Source organism: Melanerpes formicivorus, unplaced genomic scaffold, assembly GCF_026170545.1.
Source record: "Melanerpes formicivorus ecotype bairdi unplaced genomic scaffold, bMelFor1.0.p_v2 SCAF_24, whole genome shotgun sequence".
In the NCBI taxonomy this organism is placed as follows: domain Eukaryota; kingdom Metazoa; phylum Chordata; class Aves; order Piciformes; family Picidae; genus Melanerpes; species Melanerpes formicivorus.
Genome location: NW_027142376.1, coordinates 13,080,245 through 13,106,705, shown reverse-complemented (window position 1 = coordinate 13,106,705; position 26,461 = coordinate 13,080,245). Strand labels below are relative to the sequence as shown.

The 26,461-nt window shown below is 47.4% G+C and overlaps 1 protein-coding gene across 2 annotated transcripts in view; it reads right to left on the bottom strand.

The window, feature by feature from the left end:
- The window catches only part of POMGNT2 (protein O-linked mannose N-acetylglucosaminyltransferase 2 (beta 1,4-)), a 62,075-nt gene that overhangs the window by 30,856 nt on the left and 4,758 nt on the right, over window positions 1-26,461 (bottom strand). The window contains exon 2 of one of the 2 annotated variants that reach the window (XM_068152948.1): window positions 25,784-25,947. The gene's annotated coding sequence lies outside the window, so the exon portion shown is untranslated. Of the gene's footprint in view, window positions 1-5,306; window positions 5,514-25,783; window positions 25,948-26,461 lie in introns of those variants that run through there. The other variant, XM_068152946.1, reaches the window with a different exon arrangement.

The following is a 26,461-nucleotide window of genomic DNA, read 5'->3' as shown; positions in this document are numbered from 1 at the left end:
GTGCACTGGGTCCTACAACAAGCCATGTTAGGATAGGATAGGATAGGATAGGATAGGATAGGATAGGATAGGATAGGATAGGATAGGATAGGATAGGATAGGATAGGATAGGATAGGATAGGATAGGATAGGATAGGATAGGATAGAATCGAATAGGATAGAATCGAATAGGACAGGACCAGGTTGGAAGAGACCTTCAAGACCATCACGTCCAACCCATCAACCAATCCAACCCACCTAAACAACTAACCCATGGCACCAAGCACCCCATCAAGTCTCCTCCTGAACCCCTCCAGTGATGGTGACTCCACCACCTCCCCGGGCAGCCCATTCCAATGGGCAATCACTCTGCGTAGAACTTCTCCCTAACATCCAGCCTCCCCAGGGCTTTTTTCCCTGTAATGTAGTGAATGAGTGGTTCATGAAGTACAGTTCAATTAATCAAGAGCAATCACCAACTTCCTAATTTGTGCTGAGGCCACCAGTGAGTATTCTTGATTTCAAGGGTTTCTAAAATGATAGCAGCTTACAAATGAGGCTGCAGAGGGCTGCCTCTCATTTGAGAGCAGAGGAGACGGGAGCCTCACTTTGACTGCTTCTCTTCTGACTCCCCAGCATCAGCCATTATCAATTTCTCACACAATTAAGAGACCTTACTAAAAATGCCATCTGTTCATAAAACATCAAAGAAATCAGTAAATTAGAACATTGCTCCTGCATACACCATTATAGAATGAATGACTAGTATGTCACACAGTGGCTGCTTCCCCAGGATACTGCTAGTGTGCACAAGCACACAACTACTTCTCAGACCCCTGAAAGAGAGTGAAATTGTGTTGCACTATTTCATCTGGTTTCTTCCCACCACCATACAGGTTATACAGGTACATGCACAATGTGGTGTGAACACAGTGTAGTCAGATCCTTTTAAAAGCTAATGAACTTCTAAATGGCACTGAAAGCCAAAGAGATCTTTGGTCCGTTGTCACAAAGACCTTATTATCATCAAGACTTCCTCAACACACAGGTGTATCACAGAATCAGAATCATTTTAGTTGGAAAAGACCTTTAAGATCATCAGGTCCAACCATTCTCTAACTCTACCAAGTCTGGTGCTAAATCATCTCCCTGAACAGCACATCTCCACAGCTTTGAAACCTTGCCGGAGATGGGGACTCCACCACTGCCCTGAGCAGCCTGTTCCAGGCCTTGACAACCCTTTTGGTGAAGAAATTGTTCCTCATGTCCAACCTAAACCTCCCCTGATGCAACTTGGTGCTGCTCCCTCTTGTCCTGTCACATGTTCTGTGGGAGCAGAGACCAGTCCCACTCGGCTCTAACCTCTTTGCAGGCAGCTGTAGAGAGCTGCAAGGTCTCCCCTCAGCCTCCTTTTCTCCAGACTAAACAAAATGCCTCTCACAGAAAATAGATTTGGCCCTTTAGAGCACCCAGGAGGAGAAGTGGCATCATCAAGTCATCTGGATACTAAAATGTGATTTTTTCCCCCCCTTTATTATTACTCTAATTTTAACCTACAGAGGTTGCATGTTCTCCATTTCCATGGCATCCTTCATCCCTGCTAGGAGATTTTGCCCCCCATTACGTGACTCAGAAGCCCAGGTTGGTCTTTGTGTACCTGATGCCAACCAAACTTCCCCATCTCTTCCAGAAGATGCCTGTTGGAAGCTGTTCTTTACTTGGTGCTTTTCAGCTGATTTTTGGCATCATCCTGGGGAACTCCTGCTCTGTGAACTTCTCTTGTAGAGTTTTAAAACGAACTTTTCTTTTGCAATTCTTGGACAGCCTGGCAGTCAGAAGGTGGTGAAGTGCCCTTCATAGTACAAACTGACATTCTGTGTGTAGCTAAATGAGGGTTAAGTTCTTCTGTAATTGCTCATTTCCACCATTAAAGCTCTTAAAGGAGGAAATTCCCGAGCAGGAGAATGGAAACTTCATTACTTTACTCCTCTAACTCTTTATGTGAATTTTGTATTTCAAGCACGCAATAAAAAATATCTCTATTTTAATATGAAGGTGTTCCCTTCAACTCTGCATTTAGCTTGACCCTGTCTTCTTCGTAACTGTCCAAAGCAGTTGGAAGTGCTCAGTGGCTGCTAAGCCAAATACACAAATCTTTACTCAAGACTGGTGGATATTTTGTAGTCCTTCTTGAAACTGTATTCCAAATGCAGAAGCTGCTTGTATGACAGAAGGAAAAGTGACAGGTTCCTTAAAAAGAACCAGCAGGCACTGTTATCAGAGCAGATCAGCTTTTAAAGAGGACTGATGAAGCTAGTTTTTTAAACACCTAATGACATCACAGAGGAGAATCTGACCTCTGCACAGGTGACCTGTGCAGCTAATGAAAACTGAAGGTCAGGCACAGACTGCATCCAGTCACTGGCTTTGAAAACTCAACAGTTTAAATCCCACCACACCGAGTTCAATGCCCTCTCACAGCTTGCCCCAAACACAGGCAGAACTGAGGGCTGCCTAGCATGATCCCACGTGAGCAGTTGCTTTTCCAATGCCAATGCCACCAGGCAGAGTCTGTGTGCTTGGAGGGCAAAGAAACATACTTCTTCCTGGACCTCACACCTATCAGCTCACTCCCTGACCAAAGAGAGAGTTGCAGGGGGAAGAAGGCAGAACAGTGTCAGAACAGGTACTACGCTGACAGAGGAGGGGGGGAACGCATCCTACCACAGAAGATGAAGGAAGGAGAGTTTCATACCAAGTATTCATCCAGCACAGCAGAATCGCTGTCAATATGAGCCCTCTGTGCCAGCCCTCTGTCCCTTAGGAACAGACACTGGGTTCCTCAGGAGGGTAGCCAGCAACACAGGGGAGGTGTCACCCATTTTCCCCAAAACTCCACCTGCCCTTCCTAGTCCACAATGATTTTTATGGGCCTGTCCTGCCTCTTTGTCTGAACTACAAAACTGAATTCTGTGACCATCTTAGATGACCGCTGAAGAAATTACTGTCCTGCAATGTGAGAAGGCAAAATTTTGTCTGCACAGCCGAGAAGCTCTCATCTGGTTCTAACTTTATGGTTTAAATGCTCTCCTTTGTGCCAACTTCTTTTTCATGATCCTTTTCTGCCTCCTACTACTTCCTAGAAAAATCTGCTCCTTCACAGCCTAGAGATGCTCCATATGGAAAAGCAATTTTAAGTAGAAAGGATATTCTGCTGAGAAGTCATCTCTGGCTCCATTTATTAGGACACAATGATAGTTTTATTAGTGGAGGATCCCTAAACTGCTACCTTTTAAAAGGACTCCTAAGGACTTTTCTATGTCAGAGCACAGGACAGACACGAATATGTTAAGAACTCTGGGGAACAGCAACAGAACGTGGGCCGCTGTCACAGGGACTGGTTTAAACCAACTGAACTTCCTGAAGGCTTTAAAGCAACAATTTTTAAGCAAAAGGGATGAGAACAAGGGGGATGAGGACACCAACCTTTCAGATGATTGAAGCAAGTCTCAGTAAGTTCACAGTGAGATGCAACTCAGAAATTGCCATATACTCAAATCAGTTTTGTACACTGCTTAACAGAGGATGGGCTCCAGGTAATTTGTCCCAAAACATTAACCATGCACCTAGAGGGCACATTCATGGCACGCTTCACAAGTGTCAGAGGCTGAACTCAGCACTGATGACAGCTAATTAAGAGACAAAAGTGAGACTCCAGGTAAAACTGCCACCTTGCAATAATAAACTATTCAAAATGCACTCTTGCACAAAAGCAGACTGCAAAGCAGGTTTCCTGTATCTAGCTCATGCATCTGGTATTTACTGTGTGTCTGAAATGACACCGCAAAATAAATACCCTGGCTTACGGTCAATGTGTTTAGCATACAGACATCAGGTTGGTTTAGGGGATAAGGCTGTCCCAGATAATAAGTGCTCTTCTGGTTGTTAGCTAAGTCAAAGCTTGATCTAACAAGCCAAACTATGGGTTGAAGTGTTTAGAGAAACTATTAAAATGAGCTGTTACTGCTTTATTACCAGAGTCAACCGAGTCTCCTGAATCAGCAATCACCATTTACAGTATCACAGTATCACAGTATCGCCAAGGTTGGAAGAGACCTCGAGGATCATCGAGTCCAACCTGTCACCACACACCTCATGACTAGACCATGGCACCAAGTGCCATGTCCAATCTCCTCTTGAACACCTCCAGGGATGGTGACTCCACCACCTCCCTGGGCAGCACATTCCAATGACGAATGACTCGCTCGGTGAAGAACTGTCTCCTCACCTCCAGCCTAAACTTCCCCTGGCACAGCTTGAGACTGTGTCCTCTTGTTCTGGTGCTGGTTGCCTGGGAGAAGAGACCAACCCCTTCCTGGCTACAACCACCTTTCAGGTTATTGTAGAGGGCAATGAGGTCACCCCTGAGCCTCCTCTTCTCCAGGCTAAACAACCCCAGCTCCCTCAGCCTCTCCTCATTTAAAAGCATTTGTCAATAGTTATCCAACTATGGTACTGATGTGAGAACACCAATATGTTCTTTTGCCTTTCCCAGTTCAGACACAGTCACTGTTCTCATCAGCAGAGAACAGTATGCCCCTTCATTTATTATTTCCAAAGCAACAGCCATTATCTCAATACACATTTAAACATCAGGTTAGTCGAGAGGGGCTGGAAAGAAGTGGGAGGACAGAAGCAGGCAGGTAAGACTGAGCTTAGAACCTGCGTGTGCAATGCACCCAAACTGGCACATGTAAGAGAAGCTTTCCCACCGTGCTTAGTCAGCACACAATTCATTAAAAGAGGCAGGATGTGATCAATTCAGCATCCGCACCCACCGGGGCCAAACACACGAGGACTGCCAAGCTTTCACAGCCGAAGACAGGTGTGTATGGGGGCGCCCAAGACACAGAGCCGACAAGGAAAATTGTCAGGAGAACATAACTACATCTGTACTTTTTCTGGGGGTTTAAACCTGCAGCATCTTTGACCTCTAGGGAGGTTATCAGCGCTGTAATTGGACGGCGCTCCTGCGGTGCGGGCAGCTGCCCGCCCTCCGACCGTCCCGCAACGCTTCTGCTCCCCGGCGTTGGAGCAGAAAGATTTCCACGTCCAAGCCGTGCGATCCCCAGTCCTGCGGCTTTCCCTCCGTCATTCCACACTCCCGTCGCCGCCGGCCACGACAAACATCGCGCCGGTTCCCCCACCTCCCCCTTCTCCTACTTTCCCTTTAGGGAAGAGGCGGCAGCCACCGGGCCTCACGAAGCAACCCCTCCGGGTGTCCGGCCCGGGCGCCCCGGCTCCACAGCCACCCCTCCCCTCCTCACCTGCCGCCAACGACAGACACCTCCCCCTCGGCTCGCCTCGGCTCGGCTCGGCTCGGCTCGGCTCGGCCCCACCGTCCCTACGCCTCCTCAGGGCCTCGCCGCCCTCGACGGGCGGCACCGTCCCCTCCTGACAGGCGGGCGCTGTCCGCCCGGGGCCACGCCAGCAGCAGCTCCCGACGCTCCCGGTGCCAGACGGCGAGGAGGGGAGAGCGGGCGGCCCCGGACCCACCGTGCTCGGGAGCGCGGCGGGCGCTGCGCATGTTCGGTGCCGGGCAGCGAAAGGCGTTCTGGGGGCTGTAGTTTGCGGGTGCCTGGGTGACAGGCTGCCTGACGGGGTGCCGCCTGCCGGGCTTCTGAGTACAGACCCTCTGGCCGCTCCCCATCGCTTCTGCTCCCACCTCAGTTCAGTGGTTTTCCTCGCAGCTTTCTCCCCAGGCTGTCCAGTCCTTGCATCCCTACTCAGTTTCCTTAATCCCTCTGCTGCTCCCGGTTGTCTGCGTGGCTCATCCCCTGCTCCTCATCTTCTCCCAAATCTCCTTCAGCCTCCACTTCACTTTTCTGCTGTCCTCCCACTGCCTTCCCCTGTCGCTCAGGGTTCCTCCCTGACCCTCATCTTTTCTCTGCCCATGAGCCTCCGTGGTGCTGCCCACACTCACTGTCCTCTTGATTTCCTCCACTCAGAACATAATGTGGTAAAGCAATGAGCGAGCATCCTTTTTATGAGTACATGGCCTCAAATCTGCCAGAAAAGCCTCACAGATGGCAAGCATCTTTACCAGTGGAATTTTCCTTCCTACCAGAGAAACTGTTACAGCAGCAGCAGGTCACATTCACATGCTGGGGTTTGGTAAGGTCAAACTTTACTGGAGCAACCCCAAAAATATTACTGCTTGAATAAATCACTGAGAACATTTTAAGCTTGATACAAGAGTTTGAATGGGCTGAGAACAGGGACACACATGATTACGGCACATTTCCTTGGCCAAGCTTCTCTCAAAGTCAGTGGGTCTTTTGACTTTGCCTGGGAGCTTCCCTTTTTGCACACCCATACAGTGCTTTTAGTCAATGAGGGAGACAATTCATGGTTTGGTAGCATCTCTCAGATTGGCCGGTGTTTGTATGCATAATTAAATGCTCTCAGAGTGGCAGGATTGCTAGACGTGCGTGCAGGAAATTCATGGAAAGCTTTAACTGTTCAAATGTCTGCCCCTGAAAAGCTGACAGACATTTTGGGGAACTAAAATTTATCATAGTATCATAGTCTCAGTCAGGGTTGGAAGGGACCACAAGGATCATCTAGTTCCAACCCCCCTGCCATGGGCAGGGACACCCCACACTAGATCAGGCTGCCCAGAGCCTCATCCAGCCTGGGCTTAAACACCTCCAGGGACGGGGCCTCGACCACCTCCCTGGACAGCCCATTCCAGGGTCTCACCACTCTCATGGTGAAGAATCTCCTCCTCACATCCAGCCTGAACCTCCCCACCTCCAGCTTCATTCCATTCCCCCTAGTCCTATCACTACCTGAGATCTAGTCCTTCCTCCAGCCTCTTCTCCTGTTTCGCTGATTTTGTAAGCTAATGATCCAGCGAATTAACTTCTGTTATAAGAGACATACACAAGAACTGAGGGTTTTCAGAAGGGCTCATTGTTATTCTACATTTAATTTTATTACAGTCTCTATGAATTGTAGTGTGGAGCTCCCATGGACTGATAAGACAAAGCTCAGGCTTCTGAGATTCATTTTCCAGAGTTTGTTTTTTCCCCCAATAACTATTATACTAATGAAATCCATTGCAAGAGATCCCATCTACTCCGTTTCTCATTAGGTTTGTGAGTTACCTTAGAAACGCTCCAGAATGCTGGCCCCACATCTTAATATCTACAGCAATCATCATCATCATCATCATCATCATCATCATCATCATCATCATCATCATTTTAATTAAAATTTTTAATTATCCCAAAGCATTTGTGAGAAGAAACCTGGACTAAAACTTACATAGAATACATAGAATAAACCAGGTTGGAAGAGACCTTGATGAATCTGTGGACCCTTTCATGGGACTAGAATAGAATAGAATAGAATAGAACAGAATAGAATAGAATAGAATAGAATAGAATAGAATAGAATAGAATAGAATAGAATAGACCAGGTTGGAAGAGACCTTCAAGATCATCACATCCAACCTATCATCCAACACCACCCAACCAACTAAACCATGGCACCAAGCACCCCATCAAGTCTCCTCCTGAACACCTCCAGTGATGGTGACTCCACCACCTCCCCAGGCAGCCCATTCCAATGGGCAATCACTCTCTCTGTATAGAACTTCTTCCTAACCTCCAGCCTAAACCTCCCCTGGCACAGCCTGAGACTGTGTCCTCTTGTTCTGGTGCTGGCTGCCTGGGAGACCAACCTCTGCCTGTTTACAACCTCCCTTCAGGTAGTTGTAGAGAGCAATAAGGTCACCCCTGAGCCTCCTCCTCTCCAGGCTAAGCAGCCCCAGCTCCCTCAGTCTCTCCTCATAGGGCTTGTGTTCCAAACCCCTCACCAACTTTGTTGCCCTTCTCTGGACTCGTTCCAGCAAATCAACCTCCTTCCTAAACTGAGGGGCCCAGAACTGGACACAGGACTCGAGGTGTGGCCTAACCAGTGCAGTGTACAGGGGCAGAATGAGCTCCCTGCTCCTGCTGGCCACACTGTTCTTAATGCAGGCCAGGATGCCATTGCATATTCATCTACAGTGCGACTTTTCTTCCTTGTTATAAAGTGTTTAATGAGCTAGTCCAGTCCAAACCCCAGACATTACAGTACTTTGAATTAAGTGACGAGTGACATACCACAGACAAATGCCCAAAGACACAGACATGATCATTCAAGGGAAAAAAACAAAGCCACAACTCATAAGCTGAAATGTGTTTCTATGAAATATTCATGGGATTGCAGTGATTTATGGTCGTCTGCTTCAGCGTAACCTGCAATGGGGGAAGAGAAAAATCTGATAAACACTTCATGCAAAATAGTTCATTCGTTATTCCTAGAGTGAGAGGTTTGTAGACATGCATCTGTTTGACTCTACTGCCTGTAAGGGGTAGAGAAGTCTTTTCCTTAATCCAAGGTTTTACAGGAGATGCCAAGTGAAGGCAGTGTAAACGTGCTAACGGCAGAGACAGTCGTTTCAGATGCCCAGACATAGGTGCCTAGTGCCACTTTGAGATGCTTTATGTTGCTCAAGACATCTGCACAAGGCTGTTAGATATGACATGGGACCTATAAGACACTGTCAGTTGCTGTAAGGTCACCTAGAAGCCTGGCTCAAACTTAAGTTTCAACATGGTACCACACACATTGCCTGAATCACTTCTGATATAACTGTTCAGGGAACACATTGTCTTTCAGAGACAGGAGCAGAGGATGGGCACCCAATTAGGAGCTACAACAGCTGAGCCCTTTTTACATTCCAATAGCTGTATCTCTAACCTCAGGCAAACATTGAAATGTTCCCACTTCATCCTTCCTCACCTCACCTTCTGCACTTGGGTTATAGGTCTCTTTGTGTGTGACACTTCTTTGTATAAGAAAGTATCAGAGGGCTTGATCCCAGTCCAGCAGAGCCGCTGATATGCCTGCTCATAAACATTAGCATGCTGGACTGCAGCACTCTAATCCTTACTCAGCTGAAGCCAACAAGATCACCCAGTTTCTTTGTTGTCTGTTTCTGTGTGATGTTTCCTCAGCCCTTTTGTCTGTTACCTACTGCCTCCACTCTCCCTCAGTTCTCACGACATTTGTGTGTGCAGCACAAATGAACATTTGGTGGGCACCGGTGCTGTTAACCTTTCTGTGCCAGGACAGAGAGGTGCATTGTTTAGCTTGGAGAAGAGGAGGCTCAGGGGTGACCTCATTGCCCTCTACAATAACCTGAAAGGTGGTTGTAGCCAGGAAGGGGTTGGTCTCTTCTCCCAGGCAACCAGCACCAGAACAAGAGGACACAGTCTCAAGCTGTGCCAGGGGAAGTTTAGGCTGGAGGTGAGGAGAAAGTTCTTCACCGAGTGAGTCATTCGTCATTGGAATGTGCTGCCCAGGGAGGTGGTGGAGTCACCATCCCTGGAGGTGTTCAAGAGGAGATTGGACGTGGCACTTGGTGCCATGGTCTAGTCATGAGGTGTGTGGTGACAGGTTGGACTCGATGATCCTCGAGGTCTCTTCCAACCTTAGTGATCCTGTGACACTGTGATACTGTGATCTACACAAGCTGTTGGCAGGATCCTGCTGTGAGTGATCTGAGCAGATTTTTAGAAATACCAGCATTGTAAATTTTATAAGGTGAGGACAGGGGGACACAAAGCCCAAAGGATGTGGCAGCCTGCCTCTGATGTAGTCATAGCTCAGCAAAGCGTGTGGGCTGACCGGGCAGTAAACCTGGATGAACATCAGCGATTGAAGTCTTGTAAAAGCTAATAAGCAACATCCGCAGGGTGTTCTGCTGCATGATCATCCTGCCAAAGAACACTCCTTCAGCCAAAAATGTCAGTGAAGCCATCTGGGACTAAAGGCAGCATATAACTCTGCACATCAGCCTGGTGTGTTCAAAATGCAGGCAGCAGAGAGAGCTGAAGGAGGGATTTTGGAAATGCTACATGCACCAAACCTCCCTTAGGAGTTCATGTGATTCACCGAAGAGACCATCCATGTCCGTATCATTCTACGATTTGTTTGGAGGGGATACTTTGTTTTTTGAAGAGCAACCTTTCCTTGAACTGTCTCTCATTTGGAAAACGCAAGCAGTGACCCTTCTTTGGAGCGCCAGTCATAGCTGTATCATGATCAGTAGCTACGCTGATGTTGAACACGTGCAACAGTGAAAAAAGAAATGAAAGTATCTGCTGCTGAGCACCGCTGCCACTGAAGTGATTCATGTCTATGAGGCAGTGAAGGCACTTGGTGCTCTGAATGCGCAGCTCTGATCCCAGTGTTTTACTCCTTGAGCCCAAGGACTGGGTAGTTGCTGGTGTTGCCTAGGAAGTTTAAGACTTTTTTCCCTTCTTGCAGGTAAAACAAGGTAAAATGAACGCGTGCCGTTAAACAAGTAAGCAAACATGGCTGTTCTAGAGAGAAATAGTGGAAAAAAAGCCTTTTTAGAATGTCAGCCAAAGTTATCCAGTAGTTTCACAGTGGTATTAAAAGAACAAAAAGATTCACCAGTCCCACAACCAGGGCACTGACCCCTGGTTTCTGCTGCTAGCCATCAGACTCCACTGACCGCAGAAGTGAGCGGCATCTGGCAATCTGTGCTAGCACAATGGCAAAGTGACAGGGAGCATAGCTCTTGTCCTGTTCATCATGGAGTGACAACTTCTGCTTGGTTTTGGAGTGATCATTGTGCCCCTGTACTCTGCATTGGTTAGGCTGCACCTTGAGTCCTGTGTCCAGTTCTGGGCCCCTCAGTTTAAGAAGGACATTGAGACACTTGAAGGTGTCCAGAGAAGGGCAACAAGGCTGGGGAGAGGCCTTGAGCACAAGCCCTATGAGGAGAGGCTGAGGGAGCTGGGGTTGTTTAGCCTGGAGAAGAGGAGGCTCAGGGGTGACCTCATTGCCCTCTACAACTACCTGAAGGGTGGTTGTAGCCAGGAAGGGGTTGGTCTCTTCTCCCAGGCAACCAGCACCAGAACAAGGGGACACAGTCTCAAGCTGCACCAGGGGAAGTTTAGGCTGGAGGTGAGGAGAAAGTTCTTCACCAAGAGAGTCATTAGTCATTGGAATGGGCTGCCCAGGGAGGTGGTGGAGTTACCATCCCTGCAGGTGTTCAAGAGGAGATTGGACGTGGCACTTGGTGCCATGGTCTAGTCATGAGTTCTGTGGTGACAGGTTGGACTCAATGATCCTTGAGGTCTCTTCCAACCTTAGTGATACTGTGATACTGTGATACTGTGATCTGTTTGGTTTGCAATGCAGCACAATTAGATAAGCAAGCACTTTATTTCTTCAGCCACTCACTTCTTTAGCAACATGGAGCAGGCAAGCTATTGAGAGATTTGAGAAACAAGGAATTTTCCCTCAGAACTGTAGAGTGATTCATATATCAAGTAGATATTCCTCTTAAATACAGAAAAAGACTTTCACCATGACTAAATCCACAATGTAAAGAAGAAATAGGTAGTTACTAGTGACAATGAATAAAAGAGCGGAAAATGGAGAAATTCAGTGACAGCTGGCATCAATAGATGTGCCAAAAGCTTATGAAGGCTCCCTTATATGTCTCTTGAAATATTAGCAACTACCCAGAACTGGGAAAGTGTGAAAATCTCATTGCTGTATAAATTATCTGAGACACTCCTGCCAGTTCTGGGCTTGCTGTGAGGATGAGAGACATTGGTAATCGTGACAGTGGCTGTGTTCAAGTGTCATGTGAATATTCTTGGGCAATTATTCAAATCAATCATTTCTTGTCTGGGTAGGAAAGATTCATCACTCTTAGTACCTCTTGTCATTCAGTTACTGAACTGATGATGCTGTGCTATTTCTGCTCTTCTGTAAGCATTTGATATGACAACACTAGCACGCATCTAACCACTGAGGTGGACAGCTGTCTGGCAGAAAATGAGAGAACATGGGCCTGGATCCCATGAGAAACATTATACAGGTTCTGAGATCATTTCCTTTCTGCACTGAGCAAAATACGACTCAGAGGTGGATGTGGAAGTGGCAAGAGAAATGCTGGCTGTTGCCACCGGGGGGACATGGGAGGGAGGATCACTTGAACACGGGGAGAATATTATGCATTTAATCAGTCTTCTTCCATATGGGATGGATATGAGGTCTGCTAACCACGTCTTGTCATTAGAATCCCTCCATCTTCAGTGCTTGGTGTCCCTGTCATTGAGAATAGCCTACATATTTGATGAAGTTTCTGCCTCTTTGATGTCTGACTCGGTCCTGTGTGCCTTGAACCTACCCTCACAGCTGTCGTTCTCCATAAAGAGGGGCTCCTATCACCACAACTTCTTTTATCCTCCCATCCTTGCTGACAGGAATCCCTTGAACATGGGACAGTGTCCTGCTTCTGTGAGAGTTAGTCGGTAAGAGACGTGAATAGTGTGCAACGTATTTGTGCATTCATCAGGCTGTTGCAACCCAAGCTGTGAATTTGGGCCTTTGATTTGGCCTGATGCAGCTGGTTCTTACTTTGTTATTTATGTACTGTGAAATATAATTTAGCAATTCACTTTTTTTAATAATAATATGTCCTACCTATTCTTTCTGCCTTTTCCCAGAAACTATGCATGTGTAGAGGCCACTTCCAGTCTGTAGTTACAAGAGGAGGGATTAAGGCTGCAAAGGCTGCAAATGTGACCTTGCCAAATCTTCAGCACCTGATTTTACAAGCTAAATAAAATACCTCTTAAGTTTTACTGCTAAAAGTACCAGGTTGCTGTAAGCTGGGTTTCAGTACCAGAGGGCTTCCTGCTACTGCTCAAGAAACAGAGCTAACATCAGCAAGTGGTTACTTGAAATGGCTCTTGTTATCACAATATCACAGTATCACTTAGGTTGGAAAGGACCTCGAGGATCATCAAGTCCAGCCTATCAACACAGACCCCATGACTAGACCATGGCACCAAGTGCCACATCCAATCCCCTCTTGAACGCCTGAGGGTCGATGACTCAACCACCTCCCTGGGCAACCCGTTCCAATGCCGAATGACTCGCTCGGTGAAGAACTTCCTCCTCACCTCGAGTCTAAACTTCCCCTGGTGCAGCTTGAGACTGTGTCCCCTTGTTCTGGTGCTGGTTGCCTGGGAGAAGAGGCCAACCCCTTCCTGACTACAACCACCTTTCAGGTAGTTGCAATGAGGTCACCCCTGAGCCTCCTCTTCTCCAGGCTAAACAATCCCAGCTCCCTCAGCCTCTCCTCATAGGGCTTGTGTTCAAGGCCTCTCCCCAGCCTTGTTGCCCTTCTCTGGACACCTTCAAGTGTCTCAATGTCCTTCTTAAACTGAGAGGCCCAGAACTGGACACAGTACTCAAGGTGTGGCCTAACCAAAGCAGAGTACAGGGGCACAATGACCTCCCTGCTCCTGCTGGCCACACTCTTCCTAACGCAGGCCAGGATGCCATTGGCCCTCCTGGCCACCTGGGCACACTACTGGCTCATGTTTAGGCGGCTGTCAATCAGCACCCCCAGGTCCCTCTCTGTTTGGGAGCTCTCCAGCCACTCTGACCCCAGCCTGTAGCTCTGCATGGGATTGTTGTGCCCAAAGTGCAGCACCCAGCACTTGGACTTGTTGAATGCCATCCCATTGGACTCTGCCCATCTGTCCAGTTGGTCTTCAGAGATGAGTAAGTTCCTGTTTTCTACATGTGGCTGATTGCAACAAAATAAAAGAGTGGTTAACACTTCAGGCTGCTGACAACAAATATAAAATGTGATTCACCTTGGCTTTCATAGACTCTGCCTCTCTCTCCAAAGAGTTTCTCTCCTTTATTCATGAGCTCTGGTAGGGACAGGATTTTTAACAATGCTTTCTGCCAACTTGTGGTTAGCAGAACGTTTGCTTTCCATTTTTGGACATGCATTTTGGGATGCCTCATTGGAGAAGGTGACCACCTCACTGGTTAGCTCAGGTGTTGAAGTTTAACCTGCTGACATCTGACCTTCACTGAGAGGAGCTGTCCTTTGCAGAGTCTCTCTTCAGCCATGTTTTTCAGGTCTGAAATCCTGAGTGATTGTTAAGATTGGTACTGACCCATCACCCAAGAAGGAATTTCTGATTGTTTTGTTTTTTTTCCCTTTTAAGAGTATTTCTGCTGCGGATCATCTTCACTCTCTGAGTTCCCCTCTGCACCTCTAATTACTTATGATGCCCTTCATTCATGCATGATTTTGGGGGTACATGCCCTATTTTTCAGGAAGCTTTAGGCAAGAAAATGTTTTATTTAGTTAGAAGCATAGCATAGCATAAAATTAACCAAGCTGGAAAAGACCTTTGAGATCATCAAGTCCAACCTATCATCCAACACCATCTAATCAACTAAACCATGGCACCAAGCACCCCATCAAATCTCTTCCTAAACACCTCCAGTGGTGGTGACTCTACCACCTCCCTGGACAGCCCATTCCAATGGTCAATCACTCTTTTTATGAAGAACTTCTTCCTAACATCCAACCTAAACCTCCCGTGGTGCAGCTTGAGACTGTGTCCTCTTGTTCTGCATCTCAAGGTATGAGATCCAGGCATAGAAGATTCCTGCTTCACCTGACAGTTGAGCCAGTGACAGCAGTCCACGCTGCTGCTCTTTGTACAGTGTGGGTTTTGTTCCAGTGTAGCACAGCCTAACATTCATCACCTTCATCTGAGAGTGCATGGCTTTGAAATGAAGAGGCGTTATACCCCCTTCCGAGACTGCACCTTCCCACTGATTGCAGCTGAGGGCTGTGTCTGTTCTGAAAACCAACAGGAAACATCAAACCTAATGCTAAAACCTCCCTTGCTTTTCACTGCAATCTTGCTCCAGAGAGGTTCCTTCCGTGTTGATCAATTTGCTGTTCTCACGCAAGTACAAATGTTGTGGTTCATGAGAGTGAGGGAGGGTGTGATGGCTGATTCCTTTGCTCAGTGATACCCACAGCCCTCCTCCTGGGAAAGCGCTGGTAGATCCACCTTTCTCCTACCATTCCTCTGAAAGGTCTTGTCCTCAGACAGGTAGACTGGCTGGCACCAGGTTCAAAGTGTTCAAATCTTTCTTGTCAAGTGCCCAAAGTGCCCATGACCAAATGCCCCCTTGTCCTCCTTTTCTGAGGGCTTGATCATGACCGAGAAGGAAAATGGGCTGTCCTCATTTTCTGGGTGACCATGATCCAAGCCAGGCAGAAAACAAGCATCACCACTGTCAATCCTTGTGTGGCATTACTTTGAAGTGGGAATATTTGGCCCTGTGAATTCATAGAATCATAGAATCAATGAGGTTGGAAGAGACCTCAAAGATCATCAAGTCCAACCTGTCACCACACACCTCATGACTACTAAACCATGGCACCAAGTGCCACATCCAATCCCCTCTTGAACACCTCCAGGGATGGTGACTCCACCACCTCCCTGGGCAGCCCATTCCAACAGCTAACAACTCTCTTTGTGAAGAACTTTCTTCTCACCTCAAACCTAAACTTCCCCTGGTACAGCTTGAGACTGTGTCCTCTTGTTCACAGCTTACTAGAACCGTGATCTCCTTGGTGGCAGCCCTAGGTATAGCAGGAGTTGAAGAGAGTAGTGAATTGTGAGGGCTACACCTAGCAAACCCCTATTTCATCAGTAAAGCTGGCTCCCCTTGTCAGAGCCTTTCTGCTGAGAAAGTATGGTGCTAGGAGCTCAATTTCTAACCAACACAGGGAAAGAAACAGAAAACAAGACAAAGAATAGGGCTTCACACTACTGGGAACAGAGGACCTCAAGGCTGTAACACCAATTAACTACTTGTTTACTGGAGAATTTATACTCCCTGGAGAGTCTCCAGGCGACAGCTCCCTGCACAATATTCCAACCCCCCTGCCCCCTTCTTTCTTTAATTTCCCCCCTTTTTTGTTTGTTTGTTTTGTTTTGTTTTTCTGTAATGATGTTGTTGTTTTGTTGTTTGGTGTGGGGGTTTTGTTTGGTTGGTCTGGCTTTTTCTTTTAACCAAAACCACATAACGTTTGTCTGTGTATTTGGGGCAGGGACTTTGGCTCCGTGCATTCATCTCAGAGAAAGGCAGAGCAGCTCTCGGATGGTGTGGTTTCTCTCCTCTCACAAAGCATCACTGTCTGTGAGTGTGCTCTGCCTGTCCCCCCTGATTTTTGTGCTGACAGAAAACTCACCTCCAGCCAAAGCCACTCTGTCTCCTCATAGTTACATCCCCCTGTGAACCACAGCTGCTTTGCCCCTGCTCCCTCACCCACAGGTGACATATCCTCTCTCGTTTCGATCATTAAAATGATTTCCATGGTGTCAACTTCTGCTCCACGTCTGAAATGGTATAGAAAATTAAGCTCCTCCTTTTGTGCCATTTAGAATTAAACTGTAGATTTGACAACTATCCTCTCTCCTTGATCTTTGTGTTTTCCACAGGCAGCACCACTGCAGCAGCAACTCCTAGTCACAGGCACACTGACTCATGTGGTGTTGTGATGAGCGAGGTGGATGATAACAAACACACATTACTTCAGGCACCCACTAGGTGTCTTTCCTTTTTCTTCAGAGAAAACCTAAAGAGCCCACTGTGTGGAGTGTAAAAAGGTTGTATCAGAAGAACATCTGCCCATGAGCATAGTGATTACCTTGAGTAACACCAGTATGGACATGAAGAAGCTTTAATCTTCCACACACAAAAATGATGTGTCATGCAAAGGCATACCTGCACTGAAGTTAGACTTGGTGGCTATATTCCTCTTCTTCTGGTAATTCTTATGAGACATAGTAATATTTGGTCTAGCAAAGACTGTGTATGCAAAACTCATCTGAGCTATAAACATCTGATTATGGACAAATTTGTGCTACAGCTGATTTCTTCAAATAGAGAGTAGATTTGATGTGTAAGTATGATAGTCATGGTCCCAGGCTCTCAGCTGTGCCTTTGATAGTAGGATCATTAACTCCTGGTAGGATTTCCCACCAAAGTGAGCTTAGTTCTCCAGTCACCAAGCAATTTGCTCACAGAAACAGTTTCCATGAGAATAAAATAAGTCACCCCAGGCAGGTCTCTCTCTGCAGCCACAGACAATAATGCCCCCTACTGATAATGGAACAATTCAAGTGGAAAGTGATGTCTCGAAGAGCTGGCAAAGCGACAAGGCTGGCACAAGCAGCAAGAACCTGTGTGAGCAGCATAGCTGCAGCTTGATCCTCCGTACAATTTAAATGACTGGGTAGCATGGAGGAAAGACTGGTTCCAAGGCCTTGCTTTTTTGGGGTGAAAGAGCCCCAGTAGCTGAAAGTTGAGGTTTTGGTACCCATTTCAGCTGCCACAGAAGCCCATGGACTGGCCCTTCCAGGCCAAGGGAATTGTGCTCCTGTGTGGGAGTTGCAAGAGCACCATGCAGCACAACTCACACTGAGAAACTTGCAGGTATTACAGACCCTGCTCACCTTAATTCTAGGGAAATTAAGCCAAGATGGCAGTGTGACACAACTAAGATGTAATCATGTACGAGTAGGCAAATGACTCCCTTCCTATTTAGGGCTTATGTAAATCTTGAGTCTGATTACCAGCCCAGCAGTCATAATCCTCTAGAGCCAAATGCTGTCAGTAATTTCATTGCCTACAAACCACTGCTTGTTAAAGATTTACTGGAATCTGGTGTTTGCCACTTGCATTGTTCTGTTATGATGCATTATTATCTACAGTGCAGGTGTCTCCAGTGCTTCCAAGGAGAATTACGTTGCCTTTTAATCTTGCATATTCATATCCATAGTTTTGGAATTACAAATCTATTTCATTTTAACGGGAAAGAAAGCTCAATTTTTTGAGCAAAAAGGCTTCTGTTTATCTTTCACTTTATTTTCCCAGAATCAAGGCCAACTATCCATTTGTATCTGCTGAGGGATAGCCTTAACTCAGGAGAGCTCTAAACTACACTGCTGTTGAGATGCAATGGACGCTGTGGCTTGGTGGAAGTTGCTGCACCTCCATGTGCACACCTTCAGGAAGCCTTAAATCACAGCTAGGAACCGTATCTCTATAAAAAGTACGAGTATGGAGTTTGCTTGTCCCACATGTATCCATGCTCAACAAGTGATGAACAGTCTCTTCACTCCCACAGGAAAGATACTTGCTCTCTGGGGACCAAGACAGGGAAGGTGGGTCAATACAGTCCTGTGGAATGAGAACCTCAGGGCAAGAAATAAGACCTAGCACTGCTTCTGCCCTCAGCTGAGTTATTTCCTACTGTAGAATAGAATAGAATAGAATAGAATAGAATAGAATAGAATAGAATAGAATAGACCAGGTTGGAAGAGACCTTCAAGATCATCATGTCCAACCTATCATCCAACACCACCTAATCAACTAACCCATGTAACCAAGCACCCTGTCAAGTCTCCTCCTGAACACCTCCAGTGATGGCGACTCCACCACCTCCCCGGGCAGTCCATTCCAATGGGCAATCACTCTCTCTGTATAGAACTTCCTCCTGACCTCCAGCCTGAACTTCCCCTGGCGCAGCCTGAGACTGTGTCCTCTTGTTCTGGTACTGGCTGCCTGGGAGAAGAGACCAACCTCTGCCTGTTTACAACCTCCCTTCAGGTAGTTGTAGAGAGCAATAAGGTCACCCCTGAGTCTCCTCCTCTCCAGGCTAAGCAGCCCCAGCTCCCTCAGTCTCTCCTCACAGGGCTGTGTTCCAAGCCCCTCACTAACTTTGTTGCCCTTCTCTGGACTCATTCCAGCAAGTCAAACTCCTTCCTAAACTGAGGGGCCCAGAACTGGACACAGGACTCGAGGTGTGGCCTAACCAGTGCAGTGTAGAGGGGCAGAATGACCTCCCTGCTCCTGCTGGCCACACTGTTCTTAATGCAGGCCAGGATGCCATTGGCCCTCCTGGCCGCCTGGGCACACTGCAGGCTCATGTTCATCCTACCATCAACCAGCACCCCCAAGTCCCTCTCTGCCTGGCTGCTCTCCAGCCACTCTGACCCCAGCCTGTAGCACTGCATGGGGTAGATACAGCCTGTGTTTCCAAACAGCATCTCCTTGCCTGTAGACTTGCTTACAGAGTCAAGATACCACCAGCAAAGCTTGCTGTGGCAACCGCTTGGACAAACTGAAAAGAGAGGTTGGGTTTTACTACCACTACTCTCAAAACAGGTCTGTGTACCAGAATGTCCTTGGGAATGCACTCAGACAGTAAAATCCAGTTTCTTTATCATGTGCAGTAAATACTATGACGTTAAACCCCTCAGTGGTTTCTTACGCTTTTATCGCTAGAACCGATGTCAGCCAAACAGCATGGAAAGTGTATTCAGGGGCTATCACACACTCACCATTGCCAAGAAGGCCAATGGCATCCTGGCTGCTGTACTCAGCACTGGTTAGGCCACCCCTCGAGTCCTGTGTCCAGTTCTGGGCCCCTCAGTTTAGGAGAGATGTTGAGTTGCTGGAAGGTGTCCAGAGAAGGGCAGCAAAGCTGGGGAGGGGTTTGGAGCTCAAGCCCTATGAGGAGAGGCTGAGGGAGCTGGGGTTGCTTAGCCTGGAGAAGAGGAGGCTCAGGGGAGACCTTCTTGTTGTCTACAACTACCTGAAGGGAGGTTGTAGCCAGGTGGGGGTTGGTCTCTTCTCCCAGGCAGCCAGCACCAGAACAAGAGGACACAGTCTCAAGCTGCACTAGGGGAGGTTTAGGTTGGATGTTAGGAAGTCCTTCATAGAAAGAGTGATTGCCCATTGGAATGGGCTGCCCAGGGAGGTGGTGGAGTCACCATCACTGGAGGTATTTAAGAAGAGACTGGTTGGGGTGCTTGGTGCCATGGTTAGTTGATTAGATGGTGTTGGATGATAGGTTGGACTCAATGATCTCAAAGGTCTCTTCCAACTTGGTTAATTCTATTCTATTCTATTCGATTCTATTCTATTCTATTCTATTCTATTCTATTCTATTCTATTCTATTCTATTCTATTCTATTCTATTCTATTCTATTCTATTCTATTCTATTCTATTCTATCCTATCCTATCCTATCCTATCCTATCCTATCCTATCCTATCCTACATGATCTCAGAGGTCTTTTCCATTCCATTCCATTCCATTCCATTCCATTCCATTCCATTCCATTCCATTCCATTCCATTCCATTCCATTCCATTCCACTCCACTCCATTCCATTCCACTCCATTCCACTCCATTCCACTCCATTCCATTCCATTCCATTCCATTCCATTCCATTCCATTCCATTCCATTCCATTCCATTCCACACTATTCTACTTCGATCAGGCCACATGAGGTTGTATCTGGTACCCTGCATGCAAAGGAAATCTACTTTTGATGGAGACTGATGTACGGTTAATCTGCGTCGTTAGCATGTGATAATTAGTGAGTAGGGTTTATGATGCATTCCAACCACGTCTCACACACGCTCACAAATGCACATCAGTGTGCAAAGTGCAGGCATCTCTAAGACAGAGGGTGATATAAACAAATCTAAGCAGAGGTCTGGGCCATGGGATGAGGGCTACACAATAAGCCCCTCAATTTGCAGTCCAATAACAGCATGCATGCCTCCCCACAGCCCCACAGCAATGTCCATATATTATATGCCTACTTTTATGTCCTTGAATATGTATATATGGACTTTCTAGGACTCTTTCATTTTCAATTGCATTATTCAGGGTCAGTTAAACAGCTGCAGCTCAAGGAGGTATGCTGTGGTCGTGGCAGAGCAGGACACCTCATTGCTCTCAGTTTTGTGCATCTGTAACCATGGCAACTTTGTGGCTGCAGCTTTTCCCAGACCTGGTGTGGGTAAAGGCATGTTTCTCCACATAGTGCAGGTGTCACGTACAGGATCTCTTAGGATACATTTTTAATAACTCTGTTCTCTTAATTACTCCTTTTGATTTCCCTGGTGAATTACTGTTCTTGAGTTTCCATGACTCTTTGTGAAATCAAGTGGTATCTGTGGCATCTTCAGCTAATGTCCAGGAAAAATCACCCTGGACCTCAGCACCTTCTCGGGGGCAACACCTGCCTGAAAAGCAATGCATCCTGATGCTTTGTGCTTGTGGCTCCCCACCAAATGTGGTGTTTTACAAGTGAAGATTTCCTTCTTTTGGCTGCTGGCCTTTACAACCCATGCTGGAGAGCATGGTCATGCTGTCTGAAGCGGCCTCTTCGTGCAGACCTGCTCTGGCTGCAGACCAGGTCGCCTGCAAAGTGTGGTCTGCCATAGCATTTCGTGATAGGGAGGTGAAGGGGCTGCATGTTAGTGACCCCAGCAGGAGTGTAAAGGAGATGTGTGTTGTGGCACATGGAAAACAGAGACTCTCATCACCCTCTTGGCAATCTGTGCCCCTCCACAGCTGTCACACATTTGCAGAGATTGACTGCTGTGCCTGAGTGACATGGTGCCAGGGAAAAAGCGGCACAGGAGTGACTTAGCTAGGCAGTATCCCCTGCAAGGGCACTCTTTTTTTTTGATTGCTCTATTACAGCACACTGTACTGGGAACAACCAGCTCTGGATTTAGCCATTTATTTGATGGATAATGTTTTTAAGACCTGTAATTCCTCCCTTTAGAGGCAATCACTTCTGCTGATGTGTTAAACCCGCCCCTGGGCAGAGGTCCAAACGGCACAAGCCCTGCACCTCACACAGGTGGGAGGAACAGCACCATCATGAGCACATTTTACAACCATGCTGCATGGGACTGAGCTTCACCAGCTGGAGGGCCTGTGCCAGACTGAGGGGGTTGTCTTGCCCCCAGTGTACGTTGGAGGCTTGCCCTCAATTTGGCCTTCAGGAAATGGGAAGCTATCCTGCACACTGTCATAGTATCATAGTATCAGTCAGGGTTGGAAGGCACCACAAGGATCATCTAGTTCCAACCCCCCTGCCATGGGCAGGGACACCCCACACTAGATCAGGCTGGACAGAGCCTCATCCAGCCTGGGCTTAAACACCCCCAGGGACGGGGCCTCGACCACCTCCCTGGACAACCCATTCCAGGGCTTCACCACTCTCATGGTGAAGAACTTCCTCCTCACATCTACCCTGAACCTCCCCACCTCCAGCTTCATTCCATTCCCCCTAGTCCTATCACTACCTGATATCTAGATTCATCAGCATTTGAAAGTGCCTTCTTCCCTGTGTTCTTAAATTACACTAAACACAAACACTAACAGCACGATGATGCTTTTTTCACCTGGGCAGCAATATATCTTCTTTTCATTAAGTCATCCTCAAGTTAGCTGTCACCATAAATAGCAGAGCAGTTGAGGTGTGTTATTAATCACTGTCAGATGCTTAGCACATGAAACAGTGCAGCGGAAAGCAATTGGATCATCTCCTCGCCTTCGTGAGCAGGCTCAGATGTGATGAGGGGGATTTATGGTTAAAAGGTGAGCTATGGAAAAGAACACACAGTACTTGTTAAGTAAGGACAAGAGAGTTAGGACCAGTACTGCTGCATTTCTGACAGAGGGCAGCATCGAGGTTTTTATGATACAAGAACTCCAGCAACCCAGGCGCCTCTTAGTTCTCTGATACTTAACGCAGTTCAGATAGAAAATGAAGGAAAACTGGGCTCCAGTCGTGACAGAAGCAACAAAAATGTTGCTCTTTGCTACTAGTGATGGTCAAAATTCCAGGTACAGATGACCCCAAAGCAGTGCTACCATTGTAGTCAGGGAAGGGGAAATATCGATGTACAAAACATGAGTCAGCTGACCGTGCTTCGTTGTACTCCTTGCAAAAACTTGGGAACCTCTTGCTGTTTGACTAGCAGCCTTGCAGAGCTAATATGACAGGCTTGCAAGAGAGTGAACATCTCCTGCCCACACTCCTGTGCTCCCCCTCAGCCCACTGACATGCTCCTGCAGCTTCCCTCACCTCCTCTTGCAGCTGGCCTCACGCTTGGAGCAGATGTGACAGCAGCAAGTGTTTGGATGAGAGAAGTGGCTCAACTGGCTGCCAGGAGTGTCTGTGCATGCTGACACCCCAGCAGAGCCTCTTTCATCTGGGCTTCTTCTTGGTCCTCTTTCCATCAGCAGCTCCTTTACCCTTCTTTTAACAGCATTCCCACCTCCTGAACCAGCCACTGGCAAGCTTTTGCGCTGTGCTTCACGGCTACTAATGTTTCTCGTCCTGCTGGTGGTTGCTGTCTGCTAACTAGCCACCCATGGCTGCCCAGATCTCTCCCATTGCATCCTCAAACCCTACATGCATGTGATACCTGTGTCACTACCTGCTGCATATGTGATATTGCCAGAATGGAATGCACTCTACCACTACTTTTGTCCCTTGTGTCCCTCAGTGGCTGTTGTGAGGCGGTTGTGCAGAGAATCATAGAATCATAGAATCATAGAATCATAGAATCATAGAATCATAGAATCATAGAATCATAGAATCATAGAATCATAGAATCAATAAGGTTGGAAAAGACCTCAAAGATCATCGAGTCCAACCTGTCACCCAACACCTCATGACTACTAAACCATGGCACCAAGTGCCACATCCAGTCCCCTCTTGAACACCTCCAGGGATGGTGACTCCACCCCCACCCTAGGCAGCACATTCCAATGGCCAACAACTCTCCCTGGGAAGAACTTTCTCCTCACTTTGGGCTTTGAGCTTTGGGCTGATGAGCCCTGGCAGAGCCCCTCCTGGGAACCACCCTGCTCCTGTGCCTAGCAAGGGGACAGTAGTTTGCAAAGCACTGAAGTCACTTCTGCCCATGCTTCCTCAGGAGAAAGACTTGTTTTCACCATTAGACATTTCCATGGGAAATACTTTTTTCCATCACAAGAAATACTCTTGCTGCTCACAAATGTTTACTTCACAGGGAGACATTTCTTTGCAGTGAGAAGTCTGGCACTCACAGTTTTCAAAAACTGTGCTATCAGCCAGATTTTTGCTAACATTTTCTTTTAAAGTTGGCCTTTTTTTGGTTGGGTTTCGTTTGGATGGTTGGTTTTGTTTTGTTTTGTTTTGTTTTGTGTGTGTGAATATTTTGGCAGGAGGAGAGCAGGGTAGGGTTTCTTAGCTCACAGCTTCATGGAAAATTCAGCTTTCTGGTCTGCCCCTTGTCAGGGTTGTGCCTCCTTTACCAAGGCCATGAAAGCCTCTAGAGCTGGGTGCTGTCTGGGCAGCCTTGCACGAGAAACAAGTTCTGTAACTCCCAGCTGTCATTCCCCTGTTTTGGAGGACTATGAAAAGAAGGGGTCAGAGAGGGCAGAGAAAGTATCTGGAGAGCCACTGGTTCCTGCTGCAGACACTGGTCTCCTGCCTTGGCTTTGGTCTTGAGTCATTGTCTCACCAAAGTTCCCTCGTGTTTGTTTAATGAAACTGGAGAGCTGCAATGGCATCTCTGCAGCTGCAGCAGGAGAGGAAGCATCCTTGACAAATGGCTGCAATGGCATCTCTGCAGCTGCAGCAGGAGAGGAAGCATCCTTGACAAATGGCTGCAATGGCATCTCTGCAGCTGCAGCAGGAGAGGAAGCATCCTTGACAAATGGCTGCAATGGCATCTCTGCAGCTGCAGCAGGAGAGGATGCATCCTTGACAAATGGCTGCAATGGCATCTCTGCAGCTGCAGCAGGAGAGGAAGCATCCTCGACAAATGGCTGCAATGGCATCTCTGCAGCTGCAGCAGGAGAGGAAGCATCCTTGACAAATGGCTGCAATGGCATCTCTGCAGCTGCAGCAGGAGAGGAAGCATCCTTGACAAATGGCTGCAATGGCATCTCTGCAGCTGCAGCAGGAGAGGATGCATCCTTGACAAATGGCTGCAATGGCATCTCTGCAGCTGCAGCAGGAGAGGAAGCATCCTCGACAAATGGCTGCAATGGCATCTCTGCAGCTGCAGCAGGAGAGGAAGCATCCTTGACAAATGGCTGCAATGGCATCTCTGCAGCTGCAGCAGGAGAGGAAGCATCCTTGACAAATGGCTGCAATGGCATCTCTGCAGCTGCAGCAGGAGAGGATGCATCCTTGACAAATGGCTGCAATGGCATCTCTGCAGCTGCAGCAGGAGAGGAAGCATCCTCGACAAATGGCTGCAATGGCATCTCTGCAGCTGCAGCAGGAGAGGATGCATCCTTGACAAATGGCTGCAATGGCATCTCTGCAGCTGCAGCAGGAGAGGAAGCATCCTTGACAAATGGCTGCAATGACATCTCTGCAGCTGCAGCAGGAGAGGAAGCATCCTTGACAAATGGCTGCAATGGCATCCCTGCAGCTGCAGCAGGAGAGGATGCATCCTCAACAAATGGCTGCAATGGCATCTCTGCAGCTGCAGCAGGAGAAGATGCATCCTCAACAAATGGCTGCAATGGCATCTCTGCAGCTGCAGCAGGAGAGGATGCATCCTTGACAAATGGCTGCAATGGCATCTCTGCAGCTGCAGCAGGAGAGGATGCATCCTTGACAAATGGCTAGGCTCAGACAAGGTGCAAGCAGAAAGTGTTGAAGGGAGGATTCAGCCGGTGCAGTGTTAATGATGGGATAGATACCATCTCTCCCTCTCTGTCTCTGTTCAAAACGTGTCTCCTTTTCATTTCCTTGCCATCAAGGAATCAATTCCTTTAATAGCTGAGTAATGCATTTTATAATTAGAAGCAGTCCTTAATTTGGAAGTTCACAACAAAGCCCGTGTCTAACTTTCTGGTGTTCCCAGCCTGTTGCTCCCCTGGGCTCTGACTGCATCTCCATTTGTTACAGAAAGGAGGCAACCACTGTATGAAATTGCTAGGAGAGCATGTGCACCACGAGCTTGAATGGGCATTCAAAAACTTACCCACCTTAGGAGGTATTTCTCAGTTGATGTGCATGTGTGTGTTGCCTGCTGCCATGGGCATCCTTGCATGCATTGTCACTAAAACATTGGGAAAGAGCTGCTGCATATTCCATCTTTGCCCTGTCTCATTGATGTTTGTTCATTCTCTAGTGGGCTTAATGCTGCCATCTGCACAAGGGAAACAAAGAAAATAACAAGACAAGGAAATACTATAAGAAGAATGTGATTCCTTTTAAACCATTCTTGGGGGTGAAGACAAGGATTTATATGCCCTGAGTCTGTTCTGGGAGCCCTCGGCACAGCAGCTGTCAGAAAAGGTAGCAGGGATGAGGTAGCTGGCTGGAAATATTCAAATGCCTTGAAATACATCTATAAATCACCTCACTATTTTTTTCTGCAGGGGCTAAAGAGGAGGGGAAAAAGAGGGATCAGAACAGCAAATGGATCAAAAGGCCAACCTTCAGAGAAGACATCAGCCCCACGCTGATTGTTGGGCAAGATGGGAGCGTCTTTGGGGGTCGCTGTGGGTAGTTTATTTGTCTGAAATAGGGCTGACCATAACAAAATATTTATGTGCTTCTTGAGTGGCATTAAAAACATTTAAAGGCCTTTGCTCATGCAGAGTGAGTATTTTCAAAGGAGCACAAGTTCTGTTGGCTTGCAAGATGATATGAGCACCTAT